The 20,666-nt window shown below is 38.5% G+C and overlaps 1 protein-coding gene across 4 annotated transcripts in view; it reads right to left on the reverse strand.

Moving 5' to 3' along the window:
- GADL1 (glutamate decarboxylase like 1) overlaps positions 1 to 20,666 on the reverse strand; it is a 158,856-nt gene that overhangs the window by 129,144 nt on the left and 9,046 nt on the right. The gene's annotated exons all lie outside the window — the stretch shown is intronic.

Raw genomic sequence — 20,666 nt, forward strand, 5'->3', positions numbered from 1 at the left:
AGAAATGCAAACTCAGTCCGTTTTACTCACTCTTGCAAACATCTTTCCAACACGTGTGCAGAAAGATCTTTACAAGCACAAGCCATGTCAACATGCACACATGCTCTTGTAATTTAAGAACGGCCATACATTACTTTTAATGTTACTCCAGGAGAAGGAAAAATGATATTGACATGTCACATCTCTTAATTTTGTTGTAAGCCTGTGTTTAAATGATCTTCTATTTTAGAGACACTGCTTTGTCCCTTAGAGCCCCTTCTTAAATCAACTCAGCCATTTCCTACTGAAAGGAGAGTGAAAGACAGTGAACCTCACGGTGGTTTGTGTAAACCTTTATTTAATGCCTGTAAACCTTTCAAACTTGCAGTTCAGGCACTGGCAGAAGGATGGAGCACCACATTTTCAGGACCATCATGGACTAAAAGTTAAAAGTCAACATGGAAATCTGTATCTTAGAATAAAGGTTACTGCCCACCCAGAAGAGCCCTCCACAAAAATAATTCTGGCAACTTAATCCAGATAGTCCATCAATATCTGCCACAAACTTTGAATCAATTTTGTTTTTTTTCTAATCAGTATCTCTCTCCTCCTTATAAGGTGTATGTTCATTGAGTTGTAGACATTTACAGAAACAATTTTTTAAAGTATTTTTCAGCACTGTGCCTAGCATAGTGCCTTACTTATGCTTCATGAGTCTGTCTTAAATATGCTGATGGCCTATATGAATTTCAAGTATTTTTATGCTTACCAAAGTCTTTGAACATTCTTTATGCCTTGGAGTCCACCCTCTCTTCAAAGTTAAATGTTTGGAAAAATTCTGTGGCTTTGCAGACCCTTTGGATCTATGATTGGCAAACTCAAATGGTGCTCATGGAGACAGATAAAATGTCACAGGAATATTCCCCCATTTGGGAAAGATGGAATCTGCAGCAAAGGACTAATCTTTTATACTCACACTAGGGCAAACAATCCAGAGCTCCAGTGATGAATTTAGTTCCATCCATCACTTTCACTTATCTTTCACTTGAAAGGATGCACTTAACATGGTTTAGGGCCAAATGCTGAAGCCCTGGATTTGTGCTTTTAGATGGAAATGCTCTACACCTAAAGGCAGTTTCCTCCCCCCAATTTTTAGGTCCTAAAAATACAATGGAAAAGAGGGCAATTATTCAGGAAACCCTAGTTATGTCAGTAGACATTGTTATTATTAAGCACACAGAAAAAGTTAGGTTTTTATAACCTCATTAGTAGGATGTCAGGTTTTTATTGCCTAGGGAATAGCAGCCACTATGCAGCTGTCTCAGAGTCTCTCTCTCCCTCTCTCATTCTCTCTCTCTCACATACACACAAACACACTCACACACACACACTAAAAAATGTCAAACACCCACTTACAACAAGAATAGCAGTGAAACTGAAATTAAAATCATTTCTGTCTCCACAGCAATCAATTAAAAAATACTCATAATTCATACAATTATCTAGGAGAAAATACTATTAAAAAACCATAAAGAATTGGAGATAGATTATGCCTCTTTTCTTGATAGATACGTTTTATTTCTATTACCAGTCATTTTCCCAGAATTTTCCCTGATTAGAAAAGACCCTCTGGAGATTGTACAGTAGGTCACGGTATAATCCCTGGGGCTGCATTCCCAGGACTTCCGATTTAACTGCTAGAGTTTACAGTGGTTAATAATGAACCTATCAATGGGAGGACCCTTCTATGAAGAATGTAACTAGAGTGAGACTGTTTTTCATCAGCCTCTCCCATCTCCTTGGTCTAAACCACAAACAAATGCTTGTATTACCATTCACCTCCGCCACGTTCCACCCTTGCCCTGCACGCCACGTGAACTGTGCTCAATATGGTAGCTCCTGTGTTCCTTTGAAAAGATAAGCCAGACTACACAATGACTCAAATTATCCAGCAGCTCCTTATCTCATCAAACTAAAAGCCAAAGCCTTTATAATGACCTTTAGACCCAAAATGAACCCCTTTCCCCATAACGTCTGGGGCCTCAAACCTCATTTCTTATTATTGTCCTCCAAGCTCACCAAGTTCCATCTCCTCTGGCCTCTCCACCATTGCTCCACACTTTCCTTACACATGAGCTCTTCAGCGAGGCCTTCCCAGACGACCCTCCTTAAAGCAGAAACTGTTTCTCTGCCCCACCTTCTCTGCTCTATTTGACCCTAGAGAGGTGGCCACCATGTGACATACATTATGTATCATTCACTTATTTGTTTAAATATCTGTCTCTCCAATAGAGGTTTAGAGCTAGAGGGCACAAGCTTGTGTCTGTTGGTTTCAAGAAGAGATAGCTGGGACTGAAAGAGGAACCTGGTGAGCAGGATCAGCTGCAAACTGAGGCTACGGCCTCCACACCATCCAAGGGAACCGTGGAGCAGAAGCCCGCACTCCCCTCCCCACTCTTTTTACTGCAGACACACTCTTCTCCCTCTTTCTCTCTACTTTCCTTCTTAGCAATCTTTTGACTTCCAAATGTCAATCCGTCAACAGGTCTCACTCCAGGAACCACATTTCCAAATGTAAGACTCAGTCACACTTTTGGCTTCTGAATTTCCACCATGTCCTCAACCCTGTCCTTCCAAAAGCTGCATAAGCTCAACTTAAGCTTTGCTCAAAGAGGTGTTCAGCTCTCCCTTGCTTCACAAACAACAAATTCACCTTCACATATTGTTTCAGATACTGAGAGGCAGCCTCTTCCTTTGACACAGAATCAAATGAATTAATACAGATAAAGACTTAAAATACTGCCTGGTACAGAGTAGGCACTCAAGAAATGCTTCTAACATAAGCTAACACAGTAAATGCTAGTGAATAGTAATAGGCAATCAGAAATAGTTACTAAATACATAAGTGCATGACAGCCTAAGTGCACTGTGTATGTGACAGTAAGCGACGACAGTAGCAGGACAGAGGTCCTCAGAGTGGTCAAATGATCAGGGCGATGGACTCCCGGCCACATGGCTGGTGAGTTAGTCCCTGTAAAAGGGTGGGAAGAGGAGGCCACAGAGGCATGTGGTCTGGGTTTCTTATATGGCAAATAGGGAAAATAGCCATGCCTATTGTACTGACTCTTTGGAAGGGTTGAATGTGGCAGTGCATGCAAGCTTCCAAGCAGAGTGCCAGGAACAGAGCAAAGAGCACAATAAGTGGTAATTATTAACATGACTGAGTCTATATGAACTCCCGTTTGGCACCCACATTACACTGCTGGCTCAGGTAAAGGTTAGAATTAATAGCCTTAGGTCTTTGTCAGAAACTCTGCCAGTAAGAGCCACATTTCCCATCCAAGATTCTTCAACTGTTAAGAGCAAATCAGCAATAGGAAGATAATGCTTGCCTCCAAATAGCAGGAAGGAAGAACAATGGATCAGAAGCTAATCCAGGCAGCTGATGGGGAGGCCAAGGAACTCCTGAGCATATATTTGTGCAAAAGACATTGGGGACCAAAGGAGGTCTGAGAGCCAGGACCTGAAACACCCAGTAGGCCAGTCCAAGGTAGGCATGAGAAGCAAAACCTGGGGAAAGAGGGTCATATTAATTAATAAATTAATAAGGCCTACTATGTGTCAAGTACCCAGGCTGCTACCTGGAGAAATAGAAGTTAACACAGTTTCTGTTCTTAAGTTGCTGAAAGCCTAGAAAGAAAATATTTAGGGAGCTAGGGTGAAGAAAAATAGAGCTAAAAAAGAAAAGTTGAAGAGATGTCCCTCTGTTCTGGAGTCTGCTAGGTCAGGTGCCTCTTCTAAGATCGAAAGAGTGAATGCCTAATTCAGCTGATGGACCTGGTACTTCCAGGCTCATAAACTGTGTACATCCCTTTAGAATTTCATACCCATTCTTAAGCCATTTTCGTTGTCTTAGAACCAACATGCCAATGACAGGGTAACTACAGACAACCAACAAGAGAGAAGACTATAGGAAATGAACAAATATTATGAATTAACAATAATACAAGGTAGTGGCCTCAGATGCTCTGAAGATTTTGGTAGTAAAAATAAATGCAGGGATTTCATTTAGGAATCCTTGCTGTTTGATGCAGTAGACTCATACAGCCTACTTGGAGACTGAACAATTTCCACAGTACAACCCACAAATATGAAGTCATAGGAGTAAATGGCAGAACTTGCAACCTGTTAAGTATGATTGCAAATTTAGTCAGCTAGAGATGGGTGCCCAAAGACAAAAGGCAAAATAGAAAATTCTAATTGCTTATTTAGTCTCATTTTAGGGTTAAACTCCCCTTAGTTGAAATCTATGAGTTGTAACTTCTTTCATCTATACTTCCTGAAATGTTGTTGAATACTTATTATGCATAAGACATTAGGGCAGGCACTGTGGGAGACTCAAAGATGAATCAGACATGCAGGTGATGATCTCAAAACCCAACAAGGAAAATCAGACATGGTTATGAATGCTTGCAATCTTATCCAGAAGTTTTGTGATACTTGAGGTCAGGCAAAAAATACACTGAAATTCCAGAGAAGGGCTTCTGAATACAAGGAGCAGAAAGTCCTCCTGGCTTAAATGGTTTTTAGGATGGCCCTTCATTGAGTCATTTAGCAAATATTTTTTAATGCTTCTTACATTCGGAACACTATGTCAGGTGTTTGAGGCTGAGCAAGGAAAAAGAGGATACAAATTTACACTTACTTAGGGTGGATGGGAGGTATAGTCAATGAAAAAGCATGGAAAGAGAATAGTCGTGGAAGAAGGAACAGAAAACACAATAATCAATAAGTTGGCTTCTTAATGAAATAGAAAGAGATCAGTATGGCCCAAGTGTGAGGAAAAGGGAAAGGAAGGAATAAAGTGAGCTTTGGAAAGACAGACAGGAAGCAGATCAGGTATGGTATTTTTTTCAAAAACAACAGAAATCCACTTAAGGGTTTTAAATAGAGGAGTAACATGATCCGGTTTACATTTATAAGAGATTATCCTGAGACCATGTAGAGGATGGACTGTTGGTGGCAAATAGAGAAATTGCTTAGGAGGCTCTACAGAAGTCTAGGCAATAGATAATAATGGTGACAGTGACCTGGAAGGCAGCAGTGGGGATGTAGCAAGTGCTGCTATGGATACGGGAGATATCATGGTGGTAAAGCCAAGAGCACTTGATGATGAGTTGGATGAATAAGGGTCAAGTAAAGAGAAGAATCTTACTGACTCTTGGATTTGGGGTGGGCCACCAGGTAAATATTGGAGACCTATACTTAATGGGAACCATTGGAAAGGTGAGTTGGGTAAATGTGTAAGGTTGACATGGAGAATCAAGATTTTTCGTTGAGGAGTAGGAATTGGTTATGATGGGGTAGAAACAGAGGTCACAGCAAGGACATTCATGGTAAAGAAAACAGCATTAACAAGGCAGGAAAATTTTGTGTGTAAGTGTCCAGGGGGCAGAGTCTATAAATAGAAGTGACTGTCAAGAAGGTGGCATGGGGATTGATCTTGCAGGAACTTGAACAGAGACAGGAATTTCTATGTCACTTCGTAGGCAAAAGGAAGCCACTGAAAACTTCTGATGGAAAAAGAAGAGCTCTTTAGAAAGATGAAATTGGTACTGGTCTAGAGCTCAGCTGGAAATCAAGAATTGGAGGTGGGGAGATATGACGGCAAATTCAGGCCAGGGAGAAGGAGGACATGAACTAGATAACAGACAGGACGTGGATAGATAATAGGCTCGCATTCTTTCCACCAGTCCCCTACAATAGTGTTGCTGCAATAGTGTTACTGCCACAGTGTTGGAGCCACGAATTCCATATCTTTCTAATGAAGCCCACAACTGTCCCATGATAGGATATGTTTTCTGTCCTCAAGTAAGTCTATGTTCTAAAGTGATTTCTGGTTGAAAAGGTGACAGAAAAAGATAGGAAAAAAATTTGTGCATCCATGCTTCAGCTCCTCTCTTGCAAACCATGGATGAACATAAAACGTCTCTGGGAGGTGACATGTTCCCTTCACCCAGGGTTTTATTTAATAAAATCCAATCGTGTTAGCATCTGGGGTGCCAGTCAAATGATTCAGGTTCTGCTGAAACACAAAAACAGTCCCTTAAACAAAAGAGCTAGGTCCATAAACACTATCCATTCTGAGAGGACAAGCTCCTCAGCAGGGAGTCTCTGAAACAGCAAAACAAAAAAGTAGCTGTCAGTGTCCTTCCAATGGCCAGTAAATGCATGGTGCACCACATCTTATTTATTTATTATCCATTGTTTTATTTTATTTTTATTCTAGACAGTGATGTGACTGGTCCCTCCTAGAGAGTGTAGTATGCAAATCGCACAACTGTAAGTGGCCTCCCAGGCTGTTCTGCTCCTCAGACAAAGCCTTGTTTGTTGTTGGTGTTTCTTTTTTCTTTTTACTTTTTGGCATTCTTCACCCATTTCTCTCATCCCTCAACCTCCATCTCTGGAAACCACCAATCTGTTCTCTACATCTATGAGCTTGTTTTTTGTTTATTGTAGATTTCACATGTAAGAGCGATCAGAGTATTTGTTTTTCTCTGACTTATTTCACTTAGCATAATGTCCTCAAAGTCTATTATATTATTGCAAACAGCAGGCTTTCAAAGTGGATATTCCATTCAATATCCACCGTGAGTAGGAAGATAAATTAATTGGTATAGCCACTATGGATATGTATGGATAATGCTGCAATGAACACAGGGGTGCAAATATGTTTTTGAGTTAGTGATTTTGTTTTCTTTGAAAAAGTACTCAAAAATAGAATCTTTTTTCACGCACCTATTGACCATCTTTGTGTTTTATTTGGAAAAATGTCTATTCAGATCTTCTGCCCATTTTGTAATTGGATATTTGGGGTTTTTTGCTACTGAGTTGCCTAAGTTATTTATGTATTTTGAATATTAGCCCTTTAGCAGATGATTTGCAAATATTTCCTCCCATTCAGTAGGCTGCCTTTTCATTTCATTGATGGTTTTCCTTGCTGTACAGGAACTTTTTAGTATGACATAGTCCCACTTACTTCTTTTTGCTTTTATTGCTTTTGCTTTAAGTGTCAGATTCAAGAAATCATTGCTAAGACCTACATCTAGGAAATTACTGCCTATGTTTTCTTCTAGTAGTTTTATAGTTTTATGTTTCCAGGTCTTATATTCATGTCTTTAACTGATTTTGAGTTAACTTTGTGTATGGTGTAAGACAGTGGTCTAGTTTCATTCTTTAGCATGTAGTTATTCCAGTTTTCCCAACACCATTTATTAAAGAGACTGTATATTGTACATTCTTGGCTCCTTTGTCATAAATTAATTGACCATATATGTGTGGATTTATTTCTGGGCACTCTGTTGATCTATGGATCCATTGATCTATGCAACTGTTTTAACTTTAATATCATACCATTATAATTAATAGCTTTGTAGTATAATTTGAAATCTGGGAAAGTGACGCTTCCAGCTTTGTTCTTTCTCAAAGTTGCTTTATTATTTGGGGTTTTTTAGTGGTTCCATACAAATTTTAGGATTACTTGTTATATTTCTTTGAAAAATGCCTTTGGAATTTTGATAGGAATTGCATTGGATCTGCACATTGCTTTGGGTAGTATGGACATTTTAACAATACTGATTCTTCTAACCCATGAGCACAGAATATCTTTGCATTTATTTGTGTCATCTTCAATTTATTTCCTTAATGTCTTATAGTTTTCAATATGCAGATCTTTTTCCTCCTTGGTTAAATGTCTTCCTAGGCATTTTATTCTTTTTGATGCAATGGTAAATGGGATTGTTTTATTTCTCTTTCTGACAGTTCATTATTAGTGTATAGAAATGCAACAGATTTTTGTGTATTGATTTTGTATCTTACAACTAATAAATTCATTTATTAGTTCTAACATTTTTGATGGAGTCTTTAGTTTTCTATATATATCATGTCATCTGCAAATAGTAAAAGTTTTTTCCAATTTGTATGCCTCTTATTTCTTTTTCTTGCCTAACTGCTCCGGTTAAGACTTCCAATGCTATGTTAAATAAAAGTGATCAGAGTGGGCACTCTTGTCTTCTTCCTGGTCTTAGAGAAAAGGCTTTCAGATTTTCGCCACTGAGAATGATGTTAGCTATGGACTTGTCATATGCAGTTTTTATTATGTTAAGGTAGTTCCCTCTATACCCCCTTTGTTGAGAGTTTATAATAAATGGATATTGATACTTAATTTTAATTTCAAAAATGTTTTCCTTTTACTGGATACTAGGCCAGGAATCAGGTAACCTTCTGATATTTTCAGGAGAGTAAGTTTTCTAGAGACATCTACTCCTATTGCTTGAGGAAACCTTCCTTGATAAGCTATGTATTATACTCCTATTGTAAGTCTTATCTTGTCATATCAATAGGCAGCTCTCAAAACCACTCCTCCCACCATCCCATCTCTAAACTTTATGAACTTCTCTAATGGGTACAACTTCAGTTTGCAAGAACTTGAATACAATCAGGCTCCATGAGAAACTCGGATTTAGCATATCCCATACCACCTTTCAGGCCCATCCTTCAGTCCCAGGTGGGAGAATGTGGCTATGGAAGATAGGCTTTCCTGGCTCAGCAGGAGCTACTACAGTGAGATGTACTATGCTCTCCAGGAACTGTAGTCTCCATGCCCTCGGTCTCCCTCAGGAGCCCCTCCCACCCTAGCAGTCACAGTGCCTGGTGCATGTTCCCCCTGCTGTCTTGGCCCTTTGTCCCCTCTGATGCTTCATCTTGTTTCTTGTCTGCATATATTTGTGAAATACCAGATTTGACTTATTGCTCTACCAGTGACTCTTGCATTTTCTGAGATTTAAAGCTGAGTAAGGAGAATGCCCATTTTTTAGTTTGCTTGTTTGCTTGGCACATTTTTGGCCTACCCAGCATCCCCCCTGGAACCATCCTCCCCCAGGACAGTCTTGGCAGAACTGTCAGTTAAGGATGTCTCCTTTTGTAGGTATCCCCATGTGCCAAGTATTCCAGGTCTCCAGAGTTGCCTTGGTGCCTGTCTTCTCTGTGACTTAATTATTTAGGTCTTTGTCACTTCTGTGAGTTCTCAAGATCCTTCCAATAAACTCACCTTTCAGAGAGCAACAGTTGTACTGGGTTCTGTGAAACTAGAGGACCACAACTAATATTGGAATAATTTGGCTTCTGTAACCATTTCCAAATAAGGAAAGTTGAAACCAACTAGACACACCTTAGTAAGTACACTCTCTGGACCCTCAGAATTTCCTGATTTATTGTTCTCTGAAGCTTGAAGGTCATCCAGTTACTGTCAGAAAATAAATACAGTGTTTTCTTTTTCTTTTTCAAAATAGTCCTCTAAACTACATGTCTGGATGATTGATAAATAGGCAAAGCGCTGTCTTAACAAAAAGAGTCTAGAACAACCCTGCCAAAAATAAATACAATGCAAAACGCAGATATAAGTCACCTGTGTGATTTTATCTTTTCTAGGAGTAGGATGGCATAAAAGAAAAAAAAATACAACTGTACTCACAAAATAATAACAATAGTTAATGCTCATGTGTAACAACAGTTAATGTTCAATATAAGTTAATGTTTATAATTATAAACATTGAATACTTATAATGGATCAAGTACTGAGCAAGTTACCTTGTATGAACTACTTCACTTAATCCTCATACCAATAACCCTATGACAAAAATATATTTATTAATTCCATTTTACAGACAGGGTAACTGAGGCCAGAAAGATGAAGAGAATTGCCCAAATCACACAACTAATACATGGTAGAGCCGGAATTCAAAGCCAGATAACCTGAGTTTAGACATCAAATTAATAATGAGCACAACCTACCTTTTTCCAAAATAAGGCAAACAAGAAGATATTGCCTCTTGTATCTCATCAACCTCACTAAACTATTTGAACACATATTTTATCCTCTTAAAGCAATAAGCAATTATCTTACAGCTATGTACTAAATTGCAATGTGGCACAACTTAATATATAGTTTTAAAACCAATTTGCTCAAGTGTTGACTTCACAATTTTAAATGTATTCCATTTAACCAGCAATTCAAGTGGAAATTTAAATAAATGCTATAAATGGGTGCCTCATTTGCATGATCTGTTGATTAACTCTGATATGAGGCTCATCTGTGCCCAGGGTTCTGCCTCCCAACCTGGGCCTTTGACAAATCATCTTCTGAGTAGAGGATGATTCTCAGCCCCTTAGCACTTGAACACACATGCTGTGACATTCACATGTGGCCAGCCTCAAATGCGGAAAACAGTACTTACTAAAACTCCTTTATGGAGCTTACTACATGTGATTGGAAAGAACATACTGAGAAGCTGCTTGGAATGGCAGTAAGTCCTCTCGAAGAAGCATCTTGAAGTAAAAATAGATGGAATAAACTGCCTTGTAAACAGGGCAATTTATTTTCTCTTTTCACTTGCAGGGTAAATGTAGTGCTGAGTGATGTGTGCAGATTTGGGGCCAGAGGTGAAGTGCTTGGTGAGTTTGAGAAGAGAGTGAGGCTGTCACCAGCATCTTCATTCTTACCCTTTATCTTACACAGAATCAGCCTTGCCTCCATACAAAATCAGAGAAAATATTCTCAAAATGTAACCTACTGGGAGCGAACACAGTTACATCAACTACATTACAGAAGGTGCCCCTGAAATGCAGGAGCTCAGGGGGGTACCCACACACCTCACTGTTACTCTGATGTTGACAAATGAGGTACTCACAGAACGCCATATAACAGACCACAGAGAAATTGGCATGAGCACTTCTACTGAGGTGCTGAAACCCACTGAGGCTTGAGTATGGATCCATCTAGAATATGTGCCAACGTTGTTTTTTAGCCAATTTTGTAAAAAATCATGGGATCTTAGACCTTGACAAGAACTTACAGATAATTCAGCAAACGTCCTCATCTTGAATTTGAAAGAACTGAGATTTAGTGGCACACAGGCTGCAGATGCTCACATATCCCCCTCTACAGGTCTATCAGATCCTCTGAGAGTTGTCCACACTTCACCTCTCATAAGCATCTAGAATTTATTTCATGTAATAATACCTAGCATTTGTTTAGCACTGACTAAATGCCAGGGTTTTGGTAAGTCCTTTACAAACAATGACACATTTAGCCCACACAACAACCCTGTGAAGATACAAACAACTAAAACTCACTCAAGTTGAGCAGAATAATAATTTATTGGGAGGCTGTATCAGTTATCTATAGTTGTGTAAGAAACGAACTCAAAACTTAGTACCTTAAAATAGCAAGATGTATTATTTTTCATGATTCTGTGGCTTGGTTGGGCAATTCTGCTGGTCTTGCCTGGGCTCACTCACATAACTGCGTCAGCTTGCTCATTGGGTGGGAGCTGACCTCAACTGGGAAGATCTTTCTCCATGTAGGCTTTCATTATTAAAGAGATTGGACTGATCTTCCTCACACCGTGACAATAGTTCTGAAGACAGTGGAAGCAAAAGCTGCAAAGGCTGTTGAGACCTCCGATTGTACGTCACACAACATCACTTCTGTCACACTCTGTTGGGCAAAGTCAGTCGTAAGGACAGTCAGGTTCAAAGACAGAAAAGTTCACCTCTTGATGACAGAAGACAATGTCATATTGGAAAGTGGTATGCATACTAGGAAGAAAGGAAGGAATTTGAATTCATTTTTCCAATCTGGCAGAGTCCACCACATGACCACAAATTACTCGTATTCCTCCCACAAAATATGCTCATTCCACCCCAGGACCTCCCCAGATCTTATCCCATTATAGAAACATACATGAAGTCCAGGATCTCATGATTTATATCCATTGTACAGAGAGACAAAGCTCTCAGTTGCAGCTGCTCTTGGTCCAGGGACCCATACACTAGAAAACTAAGGCATCAGATACCATACACAACACAAAATAGTAAGAAGACTGGGAAAGGGGCCATAGACACTTCCAGGGAACAATGGTACAGAATGCACAGGGCCAGTACCTGGCCCATAGCAGTTCTGAAATCTAGCCGTGCATAGTCTGCTCATATAGAATGGGGTCTGATTCTGCCCTCTGGGGTGCCCCCTAACCTACTATTCTCTGTGGCCTGTGGCTCTGCTCTCTGGCAGAAGTGAAGCAGTAGCCAGGCTCTCTGCCAGCCTTTGAGGTCACACAGTGACGGGTGGTTACAGACATGCCAGAGTGATTCAGTTTCTCTTCACTCTCTTCTCCTCTCATCTGGAATGCTTGGTTCTTGATCCCCAGAGTTGGCAATGACACAGAAACAATTTTCTTTCTACACCTCATTTCACACACTTTGGTAACTGTACTTGCTTGACTCTAGATTCCCGATCCCAGATTCCTACCAGCTCCAACTTGTCCATGCTTGCCAGTACTTTAGGAGGGCAGATTAGTGACTTTCCTCTCATTTCCAGTTCCTTCTTATGGAAGTCTCCTTCCTCATATCCTCCCACAATTATGTAAGGATTCATTCCTATAATAAATTCTCTAACCCATAGTGTTCATTACATACAATAACTTACTGCATTTCATCATCACCACAACCATACAAGTAACGTACAACCCCATTTTAAACATGAGGACACTAAGTCTCAAGGAAGTTAGGTCACTTGCCCATAGTTACATAGCTAACAGGTGTCAGAACTCACCTTTGAACTTAGTTCTATTTAATTCTCAAACTTATGCTATATAACTCCTATTCCCCATCTACTGGGAGAAAAGATATGGTGACAATGATGTGCTGGTAAACTGGTCTCTGAAGAAAAAAAGACTGGTTGATAGCATTCTATTTCTACAGTGTAAAGACTCCTAATAGGCTAAATTCAAGGTATGAACAGTTTAATAATTGGCTTACAAAATTTCTGAATATTAACCTCTCATGAGCTGGTATGAGGTGGCTTCAGTATACCACCAAACAGGGAGCTAGGAAAATAAAAGTTCTTCAATAAAGAAATATAATAATAGTTGACAAAAATGGAGTAGTGTAGCTCCCCAAGAGTCTCACCATGTGCAGCCTATCTGATTCCAAGTGCTAGCACCTTCATTTCTTTGCCTGCAGCCTTTCTGTTTTGGCCAAACCTGCTTTGCCCACTTGCATGAGAAGCCTGAAGCTCTGAAAAAATAATATCTGCTTCTGGAAAACCCAGATCAAAATAAATGGTTACCATTTTTTGAGTGCCTATGGACCAGACAGACACTGTACTAGGCACTTACATTGTCTATTTTGCACAAATCTTCCTAACACCCCATGAGGCAAGAATCATATCCAATTCTACAACATAGAAATGAGGCTCAGAGAGGTTAATTAACTTTGTGGAGGTCACAGAGCTGATATAGTAAATAGCAGAGCTGATATTCCAACTATGATTGATTGTAACATCTCTTCTCTTTCCATTAAACCATGCAGCCTCTCTCCCTGGGGAGATTAGACTAGCACATGTGAAACAATAAAAGAACAATTAACTGCTAAACTGACATTGTCTTGGACACTTCTGGGCAAATCTGTCAGCATATGTGTGTCCTACAATTACTTTCTAAAATTCTCCTTTGTTGTGCCATCAACTTGAGAAATAAGGCTACAGACGAATATTAGGAAATTCAATTTTTTATAGATTTTCTTTCTCATCTATCACTGCTTCATACAAATTAGGTACTGAAAAAAAAAACTGAGCTGATGCATATGTAGGAAATACGATCTCTGAATGTACTTTTTTGGCCCACAAAGCCATCTGAAAGAACAGATATGTCATAAAATACCAACTAAGTTTCTATTGATTTTTAAGTCGATACAAAGCATTAGGAGATCAAACAACACAGCATCCACAGTGTTGAACTGGGAATAGTCTTATCAGCCAGAAACTCAAGCAAAGGGAGAACTTAGCAATATATTTAACAGGCAAAAATTGGAGTATGGAAATTTCAGATTTTTCAATGCTACAGCTAAATCATTAAAACAGATTTTAATATTTAATAATGGCTTGATGACATAAAATAATTTAGATAGTTGCTCTGCAATATTTCCCATTAAGAAGCCTCTGAATGTTAAAACTCTTAACACTGTGCCAAGACGTCTCAGATGCTGTTGGAAACAAGTATAAAAATTCAACTCTGATTTTATCACTATTTTGCAAGGTTGATTTCTTTTAATTATCTGTTCTGATAGTATGCACAAAAGAACACTCTAGAATTGGGGATGGGGGAGTTGTAGCCCTGACTCTAGCCCTATATAGTTCTATGGTTGCAAGTAGTACTTTACTGGTTAAATTATGCTCTCAGTTAAATGATGCTCTACAAGATGCCTTGTCACAGTCAATGACTCTATGGCTAATGCTCATTTTTCAATTAAATTCTTATTCATGTAATAAACATAAATCACATTATAGCATTTCTAAAATGTTCCTCATCAGTGCTCCCCAGAACTGTGAGTTCCTAAAATGTTTTAGTACCTCCGTGATGGTAGTTCAGACAAGGGAAAGATGGAGAAGATGAACAGGTGGTCTCTCAGCCAACACATCCTCCTTCAGGCACAGCAAGGTAGTTTTATCTCAAGAGCACCTCTGTACTATTTTCTTAAATAAAAACTTTGTGGGCATGAATGAACAAACACTTTGGTTTCAAACTGCATTGTGTCTGATTGGCTAGTGCTTTCCCCTCTTTAGAAAATGGAGAACTTATCTACTAAGCCTCACTTATCCTGGACACTTTATCAGCTGATCTGAGACCCATCTTTGTGCATATTTACCCTGTGTTCCCCAAAGACAGCGCTGGTGTAAATGGTAGTGACTGAAGCAGCCCTCTTCAATTGTTTCATGGCTATTTGTGGCACCACTACCTTCATGACACCCTGGTATACCAAGAAAATAGACTTATTTTTATTTCTGGTCTCTAATTAATCTTATCTTGCCCATGATTTTCCATTGCTAGAAAAAAATATCAAAATTTACTTATCTATTTTGTCCAGTGTGGTTAAAATTTGATCAGAGATAATGAACAGTCCTTTTAGGCAATGCTGTTTTACTGTGTAAAAATGCTTGATCTCTCAAGCATTTTTGATTTCCACGTCCCCTCTCCTAATATTCTTGACGGCTCCTATGTGCATGAGGAGAAAAACATGTCACTCAACTTCAGGATGGAGGCAGAGTGGTGGGGTCCTTGAATTAGTGTAGTGTCTACTGGCACATTTATCTCTGGGAATCTCACTTGTCTACATCTCTATTCCTTCTCACTTGACAGTCATGGCTGAAGCATAGTCAGGGGCTCCTCTCTCATCTTTGTCAGATACCGGCGGTAGTGCTTCGCTGAGGTGACCTCATCTTGGCTGTTAATGCTGCTGTAGACCTTTTGGGCTTACACAACAGCCTTCATCAGCTCCCCAGCACAATACGTTGAACCATGGTTTCTGCTTCCATCCTCAGAGGACCCTTGGGAGGATCAAGGGTACCCAATCAAGTCACCTTATTCTGAAGATGAGAGAATCTTTCTGAGTCTCCTCCAGCCCTGGAATTGCTAAGTCCAGCCTCTCCCTCTCCATCCAACTTTAGTGAGCCATCACTTTTGCTTTGGAGAGGTTACAAGGCAGCTTCCTCCAAGAGAGGCTGGTAAAGAGCTCTGTTATCGCCTTCAGTGTTTCCATAAAACTATGATATAAATGATCTACTGCCCCTCCCTGCCCTGTGACTCTAATCCCAATAATGAGAAAGAGAGACTGTGTCTGTCAGCACTGGCTTCTCTTGCTTCAATCTCTCTCTCCCATTATCATCTCATGTCCCAAGTGGAGATTTTTCATTGTCTTTTCCTACATTAAAGATTGTCTTTTTTTGACCCTAGCTTTATGGATAACCTTTAAAGGTTCACAAGGGTATCTTTGTACCAAAGACAAAACATAATTTTGTCTTCTAGGCCTAGTAGATCATGTTAAAGGGGGGAAAAAGGAATTTAGAAACCCTAACTCAAGACAATAGCCTGACTTGTAAAACGATGTTTTCCTTTCAAACTCTGATTTAGAACACCAGCATCTAAGGAGTAATTATCTTTCTCTTTGCATTCTACCTGCAAAGATCATAAACTCTCTCAGGCAGGCAGCTGCTTGCAGGGAAGAGCAGGTACTCAGAAACAGCAGAAGCACAGCATTTCTTTGAAATATCATCTGCATAGAAATGCTCTAAGATTGGACTGTGGTGAGGGTTGCACAACTCTGTAAATTTACTAAAACTTGAATTGCACAAACAGGTAAATTTTAGGATATGTAAATCATACCTCAATAAAGCTCTTTAAAAATCATGTGCAGTGTAGAAAAAAGTGAAGCACAGTTTCTCAGCCTCCTGTAAGATATACTGTGGACCTCTTAGTGGCTCTGCTGATGGGAACAGAGGAAATACAAGAAGTAAGGAGAGAATGTTCGTTCTCCTCTCCGTAAGGGCTAGAGATCAAACATACCCCCAATGCAGTTTAAAAAAGCTACAATTTTCCTTTAAACTAGGACTTATCTGCCAACTCTGTTGACATGAGCAACATATCGAGCCATAAAATGTTATTAGCTTCTTCAAACCATGGGCATGAACCTTAATTATGAATCCATATGTTTATGTAAAAACATACTTTAATTTGCATATACTCTATATAGAAGCTTCTAATCTGGCAACATCTAATACCCAGGATGTACACAAGAGTACAGAAGAATGAAAAATAAATAGAACAATGTCAATGTAACAGATAACTTATAAAGTTATTATATAGATCTATTCACACCTCATTTAGAGGCAATCTACCTTAAATCATGTACAATTCCAACCTTTCATGGACTTCAAAACCAAGAAGATGAAACTACAGCCAAGCTTGTTAGGAGTAATAAATTGGAGGAAATGTGGCAGGTGTGGTGATTAAAGACATTACAAGGATTTATGAGAAGAAAGAAAATACAGCTGACACTCACAAGACACTACGATGGAGACAGCAACAGTATAAGAGAAGATACAAGGATTCAAGAACAGTAGTCTGATATCATTTAATGAAGGGATAAACAAAAGCTAGAAACATCTCAACTTATCAGAAATGTTATACTACTCAGTGTTTACAATGGCAATGACAAGATGCACAAAAGTTAAACTTGTTAAAGGAAGCAAATAAGTTTTTTAATTTTATAAATATTTCTATCCTTAAAAGTCTTTTGTTGTTTTTTAACTGAATATTCTTTTTTTATTCAGTAAACAGCACATTAACATAAACTTGACCATCTTAATCATTTTTAAATGCATAGTTCACTATGTTAAGTATAATCACATTGTTAAACAGATCTCCGGAACTTTTTCATTTAGCAAAACTGAAACCTATACCCATTAAGTATTTCCCTTTCTTTCCTATTCCCCTAGCCCTGTGTGACTACCATTCTACTTTCTGTTTCTGTGACTTTGACTACTTTAGCTATCTCATGAAAGTGGAATCATACAGTATTTGCCTTTTATACATGGCTTATTTCATTTAGCATAATGTCCTACAGGTTAATCCATGTTGGAGCATGTGACAGGATTTCTATCCTTTTTAAGGCTGGGTAATATTCTGTTGTATGTATATACCACATTTTGTTTATCCATTCATCACCTGATGTACATTTGGGTTGCTTCCACCTCTTGGCTGTTGTGAATACTGCTTCTATGAACTTGGGTGTGCAAATATCTCTTTGAGACCCTGTTTTCAACTCTTTGGAACCAGAGGTAGGATTGCTGGATCATATGGTAATTCTGGTTTTAATTTTTTGAGGGATCTCTACGAAATTTTTCATCAGTTTCACACATTTACATTCCCACCAACAGTTCACATGGGTTTGACTTTCTGCACATCCTCCCCAACACTTGTTATTTTGTTTTTCTTTTTTTATAGTGGACATCCTAATGAGTATAAAGTAATATCTCCTTGTGGTTTTTATTTACATTTCTCTGATGATTAGTGATGTTGAGCATCTTTTCATATACTTGTTGGTCATTAATTTACCATCTTTGAAGAAATGTCTTTTCAAGTCTTTTGCCCATTTTACAATAGGGTTATTTGATTTTTCTGTTGTTGATTATAGAGTTCGTTATATATTCTTGATATTTACTCCTTAGCAGACATATGATTTACAAATATTTCCTCCCATCTCATAGGTTTTCCTTTCACTCTGTTGGTTGTCTCCTTCGATGCACAAAAGTTTTTACGTTTGATGTGGTTTTGTTTGTTTATCTTTGCTTTTGTTTCTTAGGCTTTTTGTGTCATATCTAAGAAACCACTGCCAAATCAAATGTCATGAAGACTTCCCCTATTTTTATCTAGGAATTTTATGGCTGTGGGTCTTAAGTTTAGGTCTTTAATCTATTTTGAGTTAATTTTTATATATTACATAAAATACAGGTCCAAGTTTATTCTTTTGCATGTGGATATCCAGTTTTCTCAGCACCATTGTTAAAGAGATTCTCCTTACCCATGAAGTGATCTTATCACCCCTGTTGAAGATCATTTTATGACACACATAGAGTTTATCTATTTGTCTGTCTTTATGCTAGTATCACACTGTTTTGATTACTAAAGCTTTGTAATAAGTTTTAAATCTAGGATGCATGAGTCCTCCAACTTTGTTCTTTTTCAAAACTGTTTTAACTACTTGGAGTTGCTTGAGATTCCATATGAATTTTAAGATAAAATTTTCCTTTTCTGTAGAAAATCCTCTTGGCATTTTGATAGGAATTATGTTTGAATATGTAGCTCACTCTGGGTAGTACAGATGACATAACAACATTAAGTCTTTCAAACCATGAACATGGGATGTCTTTCCAGTTATTTATGTCTTCTTTAATTTCTTTCAGCAATGTTTGTACTTTCCAGTGTAGAAGTCTTTCTTTCTAAACCTCCTTGGTTAGGTTTATCTGTAAGTGTTATTTTTGATGCTATTGTAAATCTTAAGAGTTTTATTTTAAAGAAATTTTAAGTGTTTGGTTTTCAAAGAGATTAGCAGTGAGACAGTCAGCTGTGGGATAAACAGCTAGTATCCTATTGGTCTAAATCTTTCAACTCTAAATACCCTATTTGTTCACCCAATTCCAAATGCTTCCATGTCTTAGTCTACATAATTTTGCCATTATACTATCAACAAGGAACAGGATGGGAATAGCAAAGAGGCATTCCACGTTACCCTCTTGGGTCTGGATACCAGTACTTGTTGGGATCCATTCCCAGCTTGAAGGGCCCCAGTCACAGAAGTCACAGAAAAGACAACTATAAGCAAAATATTTAAGCCACATCTGGGGATGTGGGATGAAGTTCAGCTAGGACAGGGGAAAGCCTGCCTGCCCTGTGATAATTCCATTCTATGAGAATTTTGCAGTGTGTTGTTTATAAAATGATTATCAGGTAAAAACCACATTGGATGTCTCTATGATTCATTTCCTGTGCAAGTCTACAGTGCTTATGGAAGGGATGGTCCTTAAAGCAGTGATGGTAGCAGAAGCAGAACCAACTTTAGTTCCCTAAATCCACCAGAGACAGGCTCTGTCATTGCACAGGCTCAGGGAGATGCTAAGTTCAGCCATTATAACTTAATCAACATCAAAAATCAATCTATTTATCAATCACCTATATCTCATGCTGTATTTCTCTATTGTATTCTCTGTATGTGCCTTTTTAGTTCTGAGCAGGAAGGTCATTAAAGATCACTGCCCTTTTTCAATTACTCTATTAGGACTGACAGAAGTCAAAGGTCTCCTTTCCTCAATTACAATGCATTTGTTACAATGCATGGTTCTGAGGATTTCTTTAAACTAAATCTTATTTTAAAACATACTCCCCAGAGTTCCCTGCATGTTTATCCATATAATTCAGTGTTGTAAATATTTATTGAAGGAAGAAGGGAAGAAATACTTATCTTCAATGTGCCAGCTACCTTACATATGTTCTCACAAAGCTCCATGAGTTAAGTAATGTTACCTCTCATCACGTCCACTGTGCTGGGGAGTGAACTGATGCTCAGAAGGGAGCCTCACTGCTGTCAGAGTCAGAAACTAAGCCTTGGTCTATAAGGAACAAAGCTCAGACCCTGTCCTTCCCTCTCACTGCCCTGACAGCAGCCTGCTTTTAGTCCAATAGCAATCTGACCAAGTGAAAATTGGTTAAGATGACCATTTGTCAAAAAAAATATATATTTCCAGTCACTGGATTTCCAAGGTTTGGTAACACTAATGCACTCCTGGGCAAATTTTCAACCCTATTTTATGTCTTAAAACATTATTAATCCTTTTCAAAAATTGTGGTGTTCTTCATAGTCTACAGGCACACACATGATCATCTACAATTGCTCTCTTACAATACTAAACTATGTTTTCTACCTTTATCTTGCATCTACCTACCACTTCAGCATTTTATTAAAAATAAAAATAATAATAATAATAAAGGGAGAAATGTGGGATCCACATATAAATCAAGTATAAAAATCAAACGAATATTCATATTTGACCTGATTGCTTATAGTTCATAATGCGTGATCAAAACCGAAAGTTTCTGTGATGAATGCCCTTGTACTGTTCACCATGTAACAACTTATTCACTATGTAAGAATTCGGTCACCATGTAAGAACTTGTTCGTTATGCTTCAGAAGATTGGAGACTGACGAGAATTAGGCTTGAGATGGATTAATGATTGTG

The sequence above is a fragment of the Manis javanica genome, chromosome 15, assembly GCF_040802235.1.
Source record: "Manis javanica isolate MJ-LG chromosome 15, MJ_LKY, whole genome shotgun sequence".
Classification (NCBI taxonomy): domain Eukaryota; kingdom Metazoa; phylum Chordata; class Mammalia; order Pholidota; family Manidae; genus Manis; species Manis javanica.